Source organism: Daktulosphaira vitifoliae, unplaced genomic scaffold (genome assembly GCF_025091365.1).
Source record: "Daktulosphaira vitifoliae isolate Bord-2020 unplaced genomic scaffold, ASM2509136v1 Scaffold_2, whole genome shotgun sequence".
NCBI classification, from domain to species: domain Eukaryota; kingdom Metazoa; phylum Arthropoda; class Insecta; order Hemiptera; family Phylloxeridae; genus Daktulosphaira; species Daktulosphaira vitifoliae.
This window is the reverse complement of record NW_026099573.1, coordinates 41,235,322-41,251,101: the sequence shown is the minus strand read 5'-3', so window position 1 is coordinate 41,251,101 and position 15,780 is coordinate 41,235,322. Positions and strand designations below refer to the sequence as shown.

The 15,780-nt window shown below is 24.1% G+C and overlaps 1 protein-coding gene across 1 annotated transcript in view; it reads left to right on the top strand.

Annotated features, from left to right (window-relative positions):
- The first annotated feature begins 4,464 nt into the window (after positions 1-4,464).
- Positions 4,465-15,780, top strand: part of LOC126899347 (neurexin-1) — a 154,397-nt gene continuing 143,081 nt past the window's right edge. The window contains exon 1 of the mRNA XM_050674151.1: positions 4,465-4,903. The gene's annotated coding sequence lies outside the window, so the exon portion shown is untranslated. The remainder of the gene's footprint in view (positions 4,904-15,780) is intronic.

Genomic DNA, 15,780 nt, shown 5'->3' with positions numbered 1-15,780 from the left:
CAGTGATTAAAATCACTATCAAAATAAAAGGCTTCGATGCAAATCTTTAGATAGTGTTTAATTTTAAAAAATTGGTGTATTATTCCAAAAGCTTCATGATCTGCTAGTTCCATATTAATATCCTGATAAGATAAAGTATGTCGAATGAAAAAGGGATTATTAAAAAATATTATTTCTCATAAAAAAATCCATACATTTTCCAAAAAGTAATAGCATTACTAAGTTAAAAATATAAAAAAGATTTATTTTACAAAAATCGTAATTTTATTTAAAATTTAAATCGTTTTCGTAAATAATTATATTGACTATATGAAGAATAGTATAAATCGTATACGTAGTGCATTTAATACTAGAATCAACATTGCATTACATAAAACGTAAGGTTAGTACAATTTAACCTATGCTTTCGAACCTCCAACAAAATATTGCATAATAAACCATTAATAAAATTAAATGAAAATTAAACAGGAGAATTAATAAATTAATATTAGAAATTATTAATGAAAAAATATTAACCATTAAATAAAAATTAATAAACAAGTTAATAAATTACATAAGTTTAAAAATAATTTTGAATTCTATATTCCTCTTTTACTATACCTATATTTTTATTTTCTTTAATTTTTCTTTTTCTTTTTAGTTTATTACACATTATCGAGGTCTATTACTATGTTTCTGGATCAACGTGTTTATAGTATTAATTTTTGATAATAGTTGGGTAAAACATGTTTACTAGAACGTTTTACGCAAATTTTGAATAATATTGAATAAAATATGTTATTTCTTTTCATGAGTTATAGTATGCTATAAATTACAAGTTTCAAAATAAATGTATTTTTTTTCTGACTTTAGCTTACAAGAATACTATTCCATAGATATTGAATCAAATTTTTTGATGTAGATGTCTCTATACAATTTATGTTCATATAATTCGTGTATTTTAAAAATTGTAATATAAATTACCACATTTATAAAAACAAAATCATTATCCTAATGAATAAAAACATGTTCATATTAGTGAATATTTAAGTTTTTCAATATCATAAAAGCATTTAATGATATCTCACACTATATTCAATAGTATAATAAAATATATATAATTTGAATGCTAGAGTGCGTCTTTATTTATTTGAAGTATATAAAAATAAAATACTTTTCAATGACCTTATTCTTAAATTTCTTTACTTCATTTTAGTTTTAATATTATGTTTAAATAGTTATGGTTTTCTGAACTATAATTTTTGTGTTTCTATAGGAGACTTCATGATAATTCCACTCTTGCAGTATCGTTTTTTCAATGATACGTTAAATGTTATAGTAGGTATAATAAAGTATAGTATTGTATAGTAAATAGATTTTTTGTTATTACTCAGAAGATTGATTGGTTTGCCAACTAAAGTTGAACTAATCTATACTAAAGAAAAAGTTTATTGCGATGGTAATCTATTACCTGCTGCATTGGGGACATGGTGTTTTAAGTAGCAGTAAGAACTCTCGTGTAGTAGTTATTCATATCAATTTTTTTTAAATTTTTTATAAAATTCCAAAAAAGCAAATTCCTGTAATCTTACATTAAATTAATTAAAAATATATACTCTAAGATGGAAAATAAAAAAATTTTGAGTTTTATTTCTCTGAATTTTTTTGACCATGTAAGTCAAAATTTTATAAAACGGAAAATCATAAATTTCCAGTAAAATGTCCGGTTTTGTAGTTTTTTGAATAATTTGTCAAAAAAAGCGAATTGAAGGGATCAAAAAAAAAGAATTATTGAACTATTAATTATTGTAGTTTTTCTTTAATCAAGCAATATATTTCCTTTATAAAAATTGATAATTCTCAATAAATTCTGAAATTATGAGTTTTTTATTATTACTTGATCACCCTTTATATTATGTATTATTATTTATACATTATATTTTCTCTATAGTTAATTAATTGTAATTACCACATTAATGTTATTCTAATATCATATTCCGGTTAGAATATGATATATTCGAATAGAATATATTAAAATACTTCTAAGTATCATATTAATAGCTTACCAATTTCATGTTTTTCGGATACTTGTACAACAAAAACAAAAAGATATGATTCAATACGAATCGTCAATAAGTATACTACACCATTTTTGTCTTCTCAAATATTAATTCAGAGTACTGAAATTAAAATCTTATCTAATTTAATTTTTTTAACTGGAAGCATGCATATACAGGGTGGCCCACTACTCACTGACAACTTAAATAACTTTTGATCCAGTTAATTTTTTTAGCTGATTTTTTTTTTTTAAATAATAGTTATACGTTAGGTCTATAGCTATATCTCAATAATTAATTTTTTTACATTTTATTAAAAATATTAATTATTTTTAAATTTTAAATAAAATGTAAAAAAAAAATCTAAGATAGCTATTTTGTAGAGTAGAATTTAAGAAAAATTTTAGTAAAAAAATATCTTATTAATATTCAGTAGTAAATATTCTGTAGCGTTTTGAAGTTTGTGAAAATTTGAATTTTCATGTACTATTTTACGGTTATAAACATTGAAATACGTATTGAGAAAAGGACAGAAGAAAACGCTATCTTTTCATGATTACTGTGTATACATATGATGATAGTGTGTATACATTACAAACTTGGCATAAATACCATGATAAGAAATTAGATAAGGCAATTATTACTTATCACTCTCATTCAAAAGTATATTGAAAAGATAGCGTTTTCTTCTGTCCTTTTCTCAATACGTATTTCAATGTTTAATACCGTAAAATAGTACATGAAAATTCAAATTTTCACAAACTTCAAAACGCTACAGAATATTTACTACTGAATATTAATAAGATATTTTTTTACTAAAATTTTTCTTAAATTCTACTCTACAAAATAGCTATCTTAGATTTTTTTTTTACATTTTATTTAAAATTTAAAAATAATTAATATTTTTAATAAAATGTAAAAAAATTAATTATTGAGATATAGCTATAGACCTAACGTATAACTATTATTTAAAAAAAAAATCAACTAAAAATATTAACTGGATCAAAAGTTATTTAAGTTGTCAGTGAGTGGTGGGCCACCCTGTATAACTAGATAATAAAATGAAAAATTATCTAATTAAGAATATGACTAATTTTTATAATAATACTACAGAAGTTATTTAAATTATGTTTAAAAATTATGTTGACAGTAATATAAGATATAAAGGATGAGTTAAAAAAATTATTCATAAATTAAGAAATAAATAAAAAAATACCAAAAAACATTCTTAACGAAATTAGTATTTAAAAAAAAATAGATTGTTTAAGAGTAATAGTAATTACAAACTAGTAGTTATTAAAATATTCACTCTGTACTTATTTACTTTAATTTATCATCGGCCATTAGTAGCTGGAGCATTTTTTTTTTTTAGGAAATGGCATGCCCATTTCTTTTAACATAATTATTAAATTGATATTTAAATGTGTAAAATATTTCTAACAATTACTAAACTTTTTGTTAATTAATTAATTTTTAATGGGTAGTGATTGAATTGGTAATTATCCCCTTTCCTATATGTTTATAGCACTTGGCCTAAAGTATAAAAAAAGAATTTAAATAAAAAATAACAAAAACTCAAAAATATTGATGATTTTTACGACAAAGTAATAATTTAATCTAACTTATATGTAAACATAAATGAATGACTTTGTATACATTTAATGTATGGTGATTTACATAAAGTCTAATTTAGTGGTTTTTGAGTTTTCAGTAGCTTTTTTCCGAGTCTGCAAAAATGCATTGCCTTTTATACCAACATAACCCGGTCTCTATTATAAAACAATTTAAGTTAATTTTTTAATTTTCAGAAAATAAAAATATATTCAATATTGTATAATTAACAATAAAAGGGTGATTTTTTTAAACTTAATTATCACAAGAGAATTAAAAATTAATTTCAATAATAATTAAAATAATGTCATAGAAAATATCAATTTCCTTAAAAAATTTAAAATTTTGACTAACACCATGTTTATTGTATAGACGACGGTGCATAGCTCTTATTGGGAATTTGAATTTTATTATACAATAGGCTTTAATAATAAAAATTTGTAAGATTTGAATTTCTTAACGACATTTATAGTAAATAAAATATAATAAAAAAATGAGTCAACATTTTGAATAAAACTTAAAAATGAGAATAGTAGTAAGGCGACAAGTATTCAGTTATAAAATTAACGTAAAAAAATCCTACAACATCGGAGCGACGTCGTATTTTAGTAGGGGGTGCTTGAGTGCGCTGCCCTCGCCTTGAGATCTGTAATAAAAACTTCGGCGCCACCCGTTTCTACCGTCCCTTTAAGGCTATAAGGGCGGATACCCTCGACCATGATAGACCGTGTAGTAACGCTTGGCGACGGTTGTTCAACGATGTGAAGGAGGGGTAGGGAAGTAAGGGACAAGATGGGTTGGGATGGTGGAAAAACGATAGTATAGAGCGAACCACGGACTGAATGTGGCGTGTGCATGTGTAGTATGCTTTGCGGCGCCGTTAACGTTGCTAGCGAGAAGTCGCACAAATACTCTAAAATTTAAGGTTTTTGATCGATTCTTGGCATTAAATTTAAAAAAAGACTTTATTATGCAGTGTAAATGTACGCGTAAAAAATATAATACATCTCCGTTATTAAGTTTTTGTGTACATGTATATTACCGTTGAAATAAAAACTATCTTTAATGATTTTTTTATATATTTTTTTTACGTTTCTTTGTATTTAAATGTATTTAAACTATAGTGGAAATATTTGTTGAAACTGAATTTTTTTTTTATTCTATAATACTAAAATATATTATTGATATACACTGACCGAATATTGATAATTTTAGTTGGGAAACCGCGTGGATTGTTATTCTTCAGAACTTCAAGAGTAAGTGTTTTGTAATAAGGATAGTAATTAAAATACATATTAAAAGATTAGGTATATTTTTATTTTGTAATTCTATATGTAAATTTATAAGTACCAACGTGTATAATAAAATAGGTATGCAACTAATATTAAAACAATGCTATGTACAATCCATTGATCACAAATTATTTTCAAATACATCTTAAATTTGTTGTGTTAAAAATTAAATAATTCGCACAACTAACGAGCGACATAAGTTCCAAAATGTGTTACATAATTTAACTTAAATAAAAATTTGAATTATTTTTGTTATTTGAATTTTATGCTTTTTTTCTAATTTATCGACCAATTAACTATTATCATTATTTTACTCTAAAGTAAAATTTCTATAATATAATGTAAAATTATTTCACTATAAAAATGTATAATTTAAAGTTTATAAATAAAGTAAAAAGGTACATAGTTTTTTGAATTAATTTATTTGGTTATTATCTAAATGATATCAGCTTCCCTTATCACAACTCATAATCTTTATGAAATTCACAGCGTATTGCTCTTTACCAATTGATTTTCACGCATTATTAATATCAAATAGTATTCATTATCATATGTTTTCAACATTTTGTTATTTTTTACTTTTGAAATAAAATATTTGATTCAAAAGTAGAATCATTTTTCAATATAAAATAATAATAAAAAAAACATTTACATTTTAAAAGCTATTAAAATATAATTCTTTTAACCATTGGATTAATTATATTAACATAGACCGATGGTTTTACTTTATAGCTATAGCAAAAAGTATTGAAGTAAGGTTTTTCTTAAATAAAATTAGATAAATAGATAAACTTAATTAAATTGGTACAAATAGAGCGCAAAATTACATTTTACACTTGGATGCTTTTGGCATTGTTAAATGCAAAGATCTAAGATGTGTAGGCATGCAATAATTGGATGTACAGACAATCAAGAGTTTAAAGACTTTAGTGAACAATATACATTATTTCTTTGAATGTAAGAATCCTTCGATGAACATTGTCAATGATAGTAATCTTCTTACATTTACTGTTTTTAATTTTTATTTTATTAACATTAGACTTACACATCGAAAAATTGAGAAATCGTCTATTATTAAAAACTCAAAAGCAGTCGCCAATGAAAATGTTTATTTGACAATTTTATATTTTATTTTAAACAAAATAATATCTTATTTTGACCCGTCGTCTATTTTTTTCACGTTACGGTTTTAATTATATTATTGAGAAAAATTTTGATTAGATTGTCATTAGAATCGCGAACGGGTAGCATCTAATTTAGAAATAGCATGTTTTTAAGGGCATATAGGTACACCGTAATAATATACTATCATTAGCGAAGTTGATTGAGCAATTTTATTCATAAATAAATCACTGATGGTGCTGTTGCTCTACTAATTAAATTTGCAATGGATTATATCTTTTTAAGTTCCAAAATCGGTTAATTTCTTCAAACAATTTTATTTTGACTTAACTTTATTGAGTTTATATCTAATTATAAACACGTTCATAAACACGTATATTTACGTTTTTAGAGATTTATAACTACTAAAATTTAACACAAAAAGGGCGTCTGCGTGAGTATATATAATTATAATAAAAAAATGCAATTGCCTTTGGTAATTTTTAATAGTTAAAATCAATACTAAACAACGTCGGAGCATATGGTTTTTTATTAATTTGTTATAACTTGATTATCAAATTAACTTGACTGTAGTTGAATTACTTAAAAATTATCTGAAAAACAACTATTATAGAATATACTATATATAATATTTAAGTTGATAAAATTTTATATAATAATATATTAAAATTAGTATTGTAAGTTACACATATCTAAATATTACATATCACATATTTTTTGATCATAGGAAATTTTTATCAAAAATGGAATTTTAATAAAATAGATGTATATTGTTTTTATGGTATTTTTTAAAATAGTTGGTTGATAATAATATTTACCATTAGTCATAATTAGATTATTATTATTAGTCACAATTATGCGCACCTAAAAAGTTTAAAACTGTATGTATTCAATCATAAAAAAATAGTTGAAATAACCATTAAATTATGTTATTAAAATTAATAAAACTTACAAAAAATATCATATAACTAATAATGCTTTATGAAGTTGTATGCAAAATAAAATAACTTAATTTAAATTCCACGTAAAGTTAGGGCTACTTAAGCGTTAGATTTAGTTTTAGTTCTTCTACTTTTAGAGAGAATTTAATACCTTTTATATTTTATTCTGGATTCACTATTATATTTTTATATTTATTATTATTTAATAGAAATACGTTTTAATCAAGGAAGTTATATTTTCTTCGTGTTACTTTTTATGAAATCCCAACACACCCAATTACTTACAAAATAAAGTATATTGGAAATTTTTTTTTGCTTTCTTAGTTTCAAGTATTTTTTTGAGTTATTTCTTATTTTATAATGGTGTCAATAATATTTTTTTATTGGTAGTATATATATTTAACTTGTTTATAAAAAAGAAAATGATCAAATTAAGAAATTGGATGATTTAATTTTTAAGCAGTATTTCGGAAGCTATTATCATTTTAAACTATAGATTATTGGTGAGAAACTGGCTTTGAATATTTTGAAGTTTTACATTTTTTTTTTACTTTGCAAAAAGAGGCCGAGAAATGTCTAATGATATATATATATATATTAAATAAATGAAAATAGTAAATTAAGCTCTTAAATAAAAATGTTCAATTTTTCCAAAATGTTTGTATGTCTTTGTAAAAATTTCTTGAAAAATTCTACAATATTAAATTTTTGTGAATTTCATATCACTAATTAAAATAGATTAGAGACAATTTCGTTTTTAGTGAAGAAAAATTATACACATTATTTGTATAGAGCTAATTACTCCAAAGATTAAATAAATTATTAGTTCAATAATTCATTTTATCTATGTTTTGTTATAAAATTAATGTACAGGAAATTTCGATGAAAATAAAAAAGATTACACAATGATTATACAATAAATGTACAACATGACGAACAATGTTACAATAGATATACACAAACCACGATGGGTGTAATGTGCAATATGGCTGCGAAGATGAAAAATTGTTTAGTTTCAAAGACAGAATAGACATAAGAAAAAATACATTTTTATTTTATCAATTTGATGGTTGAATCATTGTTTCTAAATGATCATAAATGAGTATTATCGTACTCTATTCCATTGCTATAAGAAGCATAGTGTTTAGCATACAGGATAAAAACAATACCCTCTTTGTTTTGTGTCAACATCTGTGTACACGTTGGTCGTTTATCATTGGCAAAAATTGTATAAATTTATAATACAACTCTTTTTTTTTAATTTCATTTATTATTGTTTACATTTTTTTTTGTTTTAAAGATTTTCAACTTTTTTTTTTTAACGGCTGTAAAATAATTATGCAGAATAATTTCTATTCTGTTAACTTTGATTTCCTCGCCACTTATTATTTGACACCGTCCCGCGACACTTCGTGATACACGGCCACGCTACTTTTGTCAGCCGTCGCCCAACTACGTGTTTATGGTAGTTTGATTAACAAATGCCACGGTACAAAGTCCAGAAAGTACCACACGACCGAGGACGCTCGCCGCAAATGTACGTTGAAGTCGTCTTCGTGATACCGTCTGTGTGAACCTATTTTTCTTTAATAATCTGTAGTAATACAGCTGGCTATTCAACGCGACATATTGAACGGTGCCATTATTGCAGGACATGCACGTTGTGGATTTAGTCAATGACTAAATGGAATGACCTTGTTACCTTTTATTTAATACCGATAACGCTAAGACAGTGCGCACTAGCTAGTTGAGATGTTCTAGTGACTCATTGGTCATACTGCGTCGGTAAATTCCGACGGATATTTCGATTTTCAATCTAAATATCAAGGATGGAGTCATCTGGAGTTTAGGCGATGACCAACCATTTAGACGGATCATCGTCTATGCCATTTGTTTTCATTAGCTGGGGATCAAAGAAAATTTAGAAGCCAAAAACAGTTGAGCTATCTTGACTAAGATAGCATGATAAGACCACCAACTGTCTAACTGTCTAGTAGCTAAATGCTACTAGATTGCTACACCTCAAATGTTTGGGAGGACGTTGACGTCCTGAGATCGGGACACGACATGTTATATCAAATTGTCGTGAATATTTGTTATACTTATAATCATTAAATATGTATAAGTAAAAAATCGATTTTAACTTTTATAACTTAAATATTCTACATGATATATATTTTTTTTCAAACTCACTTAATAATGGGTTGTTGAAGACTTCATTGCATTACTTTGATGAATTTCTTTAAAATCTGTAGTATTAAAATAAATTATCTTTCTTGTATCAATTTAATCTGAAACATTTTAGTGTCATTCATGAATTGTTGAAATATATTGTTAATTTAGTTTACGGTATCACACGATTTTATTCGTCTCATAAAACTTTACTTTGGATAATGTTACTCATTTATGTATATTTTTTATGGACATGGACATTTGAGATTTGCTTAGACGCATATTAATGTTGTTGTGTTTAAATAACCATAATATTTTAGAAAAACCTTCGGAGTGTAAAACATAAAAAATGTTATTATTACAATAAAAGAAAACGGCAATGGTATTTTCTATGAATTATGAGTATTATTAACATTTTTATGCAAAGTAAAAGAAAAAGTGACAAAAACAGTAAAGTAGTATAATTATTTATTGTTTAATGATCTGTATTACCTATTAATATCTTTTAAAATCACCTAATATTTTAAAATATTTTTTATTACGACATGAGTTATTTAAATAAAAAAAACATGAGTCATGTTTAATTTATTATTTTAAATTTACTTTTTGATGTAATACAAAATGGATAAAAGTATATATTTATATTTTTTAAAAATCAAATAACTAAAAAAAATTATTAGTGTAAAATTTAAATGATTCTGAAATATTTATAGACAGAATACGTACATTTTTATTGTTTAAATTTTAATTAGAATGAATTAGAATTTTTTTAGATGGAAATTGATACGCTTATTAATATTTTTTTAGCTATTCCTGAAAATATTCCAACAGTATTTTCACTCACGTTTATTTATTTCCCTCCCCCCTCCCGCTTCTTTAAATCCATTAAGGCCTATATCGGTCTCCACCGAAGGAGGAGGTTTCTTAACCGGGGAAGGGTGGTTAGTCCGTAGCCGGGGAGAGGAATGGTGACTCCAATTACCGGACTGTTCTCTCTCTCAGCTTAAAAGTCACCCATGACCGATCTTTGAACCCGAGACAGTGCGCATTAAGTACTGCGGCATTACCTATTCGGCCACATCGTCCCTTTATTTTCACTAATGTTGTCGAATATATTATTTAGTTTAAAGTTCAATATATTAATTTAAAGGAATGATTTGTGGACAAGTATTATATACAAAACAAATAATTCTGATTATTAAATATTATTTTATTGAAAATTTTGGTTTATATATAAAACTAAATACAACGAACAATTTTTTTTAATTTTATTTTTTACAAAATCCATTGAATAAACCACAAACATTTGTAATTATAGTAAGTTATGCTGATTAGTTGAATTTCAAAATCTTTAATGAAGGCTAATTAAAGATGATATTTTTGAAATCTAAAATTATTACTATAAACTTTATTTAAGCTATTTTCTTTAATAAGTTATATGTATAAATTACTATTTATTTTAATAACTATTTTAAGTTTATTGTAATAAAAATATTTTTTTATAATAAAATGCATTATTATTATTTTTTAAACATTATTTGTATACTTTACAAGTGACATATAGTAAAACCAAAAGAATTCAAGAAAATATAGCTAAACAAAAAATCTGTAGTACTGAAATAATCTTTTGGTAACGAATTAATAAATAATAGACAGATATTAGCTAATAAAAACATTGATAGTATGTAAGTAGCGAAATTGCCTACCTAGTATGCCTTGCTATACAAACGATTGCCGAGGTATTTAGATCGTTAACAATATTTGTATTTCATGGTATTAGCTAATTATTCTTTTACTTTGTGTAAATATTATACATTATTGTATAGGATATTGAACGATTTGATTTTTTCGTAAGAGTAAAAGCAAAATTTATCACTGTTGAAATATTTGTTTGTATTTTTAGTTAATTTAAAAATACATTTATAGAATCATAGCTATAAATAATAGCAATGATTACCAAATTATTTTGAACAATAATAAACACGTGCTAAGGAATATGATCCTTATTAAACTTATCTGTATACAAAATTACTTAAAACTAACTACACCCGTATAATCGGATAAAATGTCATATACTACAATTTCTATGATACTTAACCATTAAGTTATATAAGTTTAATCATTATATAAAGAGAGCGATTAACTTAAAAATAATAATTATCAGTTTTGTTTAAAAAAATAACATTCTTTTATAAAACCTATATAAAAATTAATCGGAATAAAAAAATAAATTTATTAATATTAATGAAAACAATCATTTTTATACTATTTTGTAGTTTGATTTTACTTTCTGCGAAAACCTAATTTGGGTACCAAATTTATTTACTTTTATTTGTAATGACAATATTCCTATTTATATTTTATCTTAATATTTTAATTTTAAAACTTTTATTATTTTAAGTCTTGCGTAAATGTTGAAATAGATATTATAGAAATATATGAAATAATATATAATATTTAATGAACGTGTTGCCCGATCAATGAATAAACTGTACTCGTTTAAAAATATCATATCTAGATTTTTTTTGGAATACGCCCTGTTTGCGCCCGAAAATTTATTATTTATCTTGGACGTGAATTTGTGATTGCTGAATTCTGACAAAAAATAGCAATACTTGACATAATTTAGTTCCAAAAGCAAATAAATTAGTTAGTAGCATATGATGACAAATTTTTTTGGCGCAATAATAATTTTTAATAACAAAAAAACGTAACATGGATATAACTTTCACAATATGTGTGTTAATAATATATACGGAAATGATATTTGTATTATTTTACAATAAAATAGTATTTATTTTATTTTACAAATATATAAAAAATAGGTTTGATTACAATAACATAATAAGCAAATTATAGTTTTCTGTGTTAAATAATTAAATTAATACCAGTATTTATATAAAAATTAATGTAAAACATATTAATCCCAATATGTTGTATAGTATGCGAATGTGTTGCGTATGATTACTGTTTTAAGTTTTGACCTTTATATCGTCGTTTTCATTGATGCCGCATTAACTGGCCCAAGAGCCCAAATATATTTGATATTCGTTGGCATTTGTTCATTATTTTCGTTTTAATTATATTAGAGGGAAGAAAAGAAAAATGTGTTGTTCACTAAAACATAACCAATATTACCAATGATCCATGATAATGCATCACCAGCGCCGCCACCACTGGCGAACTGAAAAGTACCATCTGATAGTACACGCGTTATTATTTATTTACAACAGTAAATTGCCCTATCTCAATGTATCGTTACAATACATAAATATTAAATATATATATATATATTTACATCAAAATAGCAACTTTTTTATTGAAGTCAACTTTTTCAACTTAACTTTTAAAAATGTTCCAGTAATACTGTGTCTTTTAAATATATACTAAATAAAAACTTATGTTACGTATAATAAATTTAAAAAAAATTTCTTTTCACGACGATCTATATTCTATGTGCAAAGTTGAACAAAAAATAGGAATTAATTTTGCTATAAGAATAATCCACCAATTTCTTCGAAACCCTTCGAATTTGCATCGAAGGGTTTCTTATGATTGAGATTTTAATCACTATCAGATATCATCTATACTTGTCCTAACTATGTCACGTTCATATTGTGACACGACTTCACTGTGCTACCGTTTTTGTTTAATTATTATCGTGAAATTATGTAATACTTAGTTTTATAATATAATAAGGATATTAATTTTTATTTTGAGAAGTACTATTAGTTCTATAATTTTTATATAGCATTTATTAGCATAATAATTATTATTACTTATTATAATATTAACTATATAATAATTTACACAATTATCACAACAATTAATCTAATACATATAAGTTATATTTTATGTACTTTCTACAATATAATCTTGGAATATTTATCCCAATCATCAAAGTTTAAAAATCATATAGTAAATTATTTCAACATTAAAAACATTATTGTAATAACACTTTATTGCAACATTAATTACCTATAAAAATTACATTTTATTAGAGCATGAAAATGTGTTGTGATTTAATTTATTTAATTATTTGATTTAAAAAGTAGTGTAGTATAAAATTTAAAAAATCTCTTAAGTAAATTTATGTAAAAATATGTATAACAAATAAAACTCGACTAATAATAAAAAATCTTCTTGTGTTACATAGATAAATATTAAAAATAAGGAAATAGGAGGTACTAACCGTTTGTCAAAAAAAATCTCAACATTTTATTGGAGGACAAGATTATATGTTATATATATTAACTGAAAAATTAAGTGTTGATGTTACTACAGTAACATAAGAGGCTAGATTTTTTAGAGAAAAGAGTTATAATTAGGAGTTATAACTTTGCTCATACTTGCCAGATAACTAAACCTGCGCGATGGTTATTTGTTGTATTCAACAGTCTATAGTGATAAAATAATCGATTTTATTCGATCATTCGATTGGATTTTAATTGATTAATATATACATTCAATTAATTGAATATACCATTAGTCTTTTTATATATACTGAAGTATAGCAATTACTAAGAAATATATCAACTATATGTACAGAGACCTATTAATTTTTCATTTATTTATTAATATACAAGATAAACTAATCTGAGGGATCTCTATTAGATAACTAATAAGAAAAATTTATTTTATAAACTTCTACTTTTTCATACTTTTAATAATTATTTTAAGGAGTAAATATATTGTCATAAATAAATAGATTAATGAGGCAAAAAATATTAAAAATAATGGAAAGGGAGTAATGACTTATTAATGAAAAAAAATGGTGTTTGCTTACTTTTAATTAAAGAAATTAATTACCAATTCAAATAATTTTTTATATTAGCCAAAGATATTTTGATTAGCTTCAAGAAAAATTTAATTTGAACTCATTATTTTGAAAATTGACAGATTGTTCGTCATTTCAAGAAAATATAATATTTATTAATATTTTTCAAAATTATTTATTTTTAATGCTTTATTATTGAAATTAATCTTTTGTTAAAATTTTTTACTATAGCAATTTTAATTAATTTTAAAATAATTTTGACATTTTATCTTCAAAATTGATCACGTAGTCAATTTTTTAGTAAAGGATATGCTATGTTTATATATTAATCATATAGGAAAACCTAATTACTAATGAACAACTCAAAAATATTCATAGGAACATTAAATTAAAGAAAAACCTTGTTTCACTATAATAAAAAATTTTACGAGAAGAAAAAATACAAAAATCGTATTTTTTTTATTAACTTTGATGACTGTTTTAACCATAAAAACAAAATAAAGTCCAAATTTTTTTTTTTTCACAATAAAGTGTATTAGATTAGCTTTAATTTAAGATATATATAGAAGTGTCAGACTTTCCGGAACACTTTCAAAAGTTAAGTTGAAAAAGTTAATTTTTTGTGAAAAAGTTTTCATTTTAAATCCCCCCTGTGGGCAGGTAAAGGGTCAATTTAAAAAAAATATATATCAAATAATAAGTACAGACATCATGCATCTATAAAAAAAAATTATATTGATTTGTCATTTCTGAAAAAATTATAGCAGTTTTAAATAAAAAAAAATTTTGAAAATTTAAAAAAATAGCGATTTTTAAATTTGTAATTCTTTTGGAGGTTCCCCCATTTACGTGGAACGAGGGAAATTTTTTCAATTTTTAAGGGTACTGCCTTCGACTAGACACGATTTGTGATCTTTTGATGTATCGTCGAAAGAAATCGGTTCGGTGAGAGCTGAGAAAAGTGGTAACAGACAGAAAAAAAACACATCATAGTAAAACCAATACCTTTTCAGCTTCGCATCGAAGCTAATAAGGGATGCTTATAAAATTATATTTCTAGTAACAATATATAGTAACTAGAATCTATTACATATAAAAATCAGTCATAGATTTTGTGTAATAAGGTCGTATTATAAAAATTTAAATGGTTTTCGTAAATAATTATATTGACAATAAAAAGCGTAGCGTAAAACGCCCACACGATATTCGTTGAATATTGTGATTTAATATTATTTATTATTATTCATTTTGAATTTTTTTTATCCTCAAAAAAGAATTAAGAAAGATTTTAAAAAAAAAATATTTGGTCTGGCAGGAAAAGGGTCAAAATTTCTATATAAAAAAAATTATTTTGATTTGTTAATTTTTGAACAATTATTGTAATTTTAAGAAAAAAAAGTTGCAAGTTACTGATTTTTAAAATTGAATTTTTTTTAGAGATTTCTCCCATTTACGGGCGCAACAAGAGAAATTTTTTCAATTTTTAAGGGCAATGCCTTCAACTAGATACGATTTGTAATCATTTGACGTATCGTTGAAAGAAATCGGTCTAGTGAGAGCTAAGAAAAAGTGGCAACGAACACAAAAAAAAAAAAACACTTTATAGTAAAATTAATATCTTCTCAGCTTCACATCGAAGCTAAAATAAGTCTCTGCAACTACCGAGTAGCAATGATCTTATGCACAAAGCCAGAACTATTCATACGAATCCGTCGAACAATATATAGTTAAATTAGTTCGAAAACATATAGCTAGATTCAAAAAATGAGTGCAGTTGGATTTATATTATAGAGTATTCGTTTATAATGCTAGTTATGATTATTTTTTTA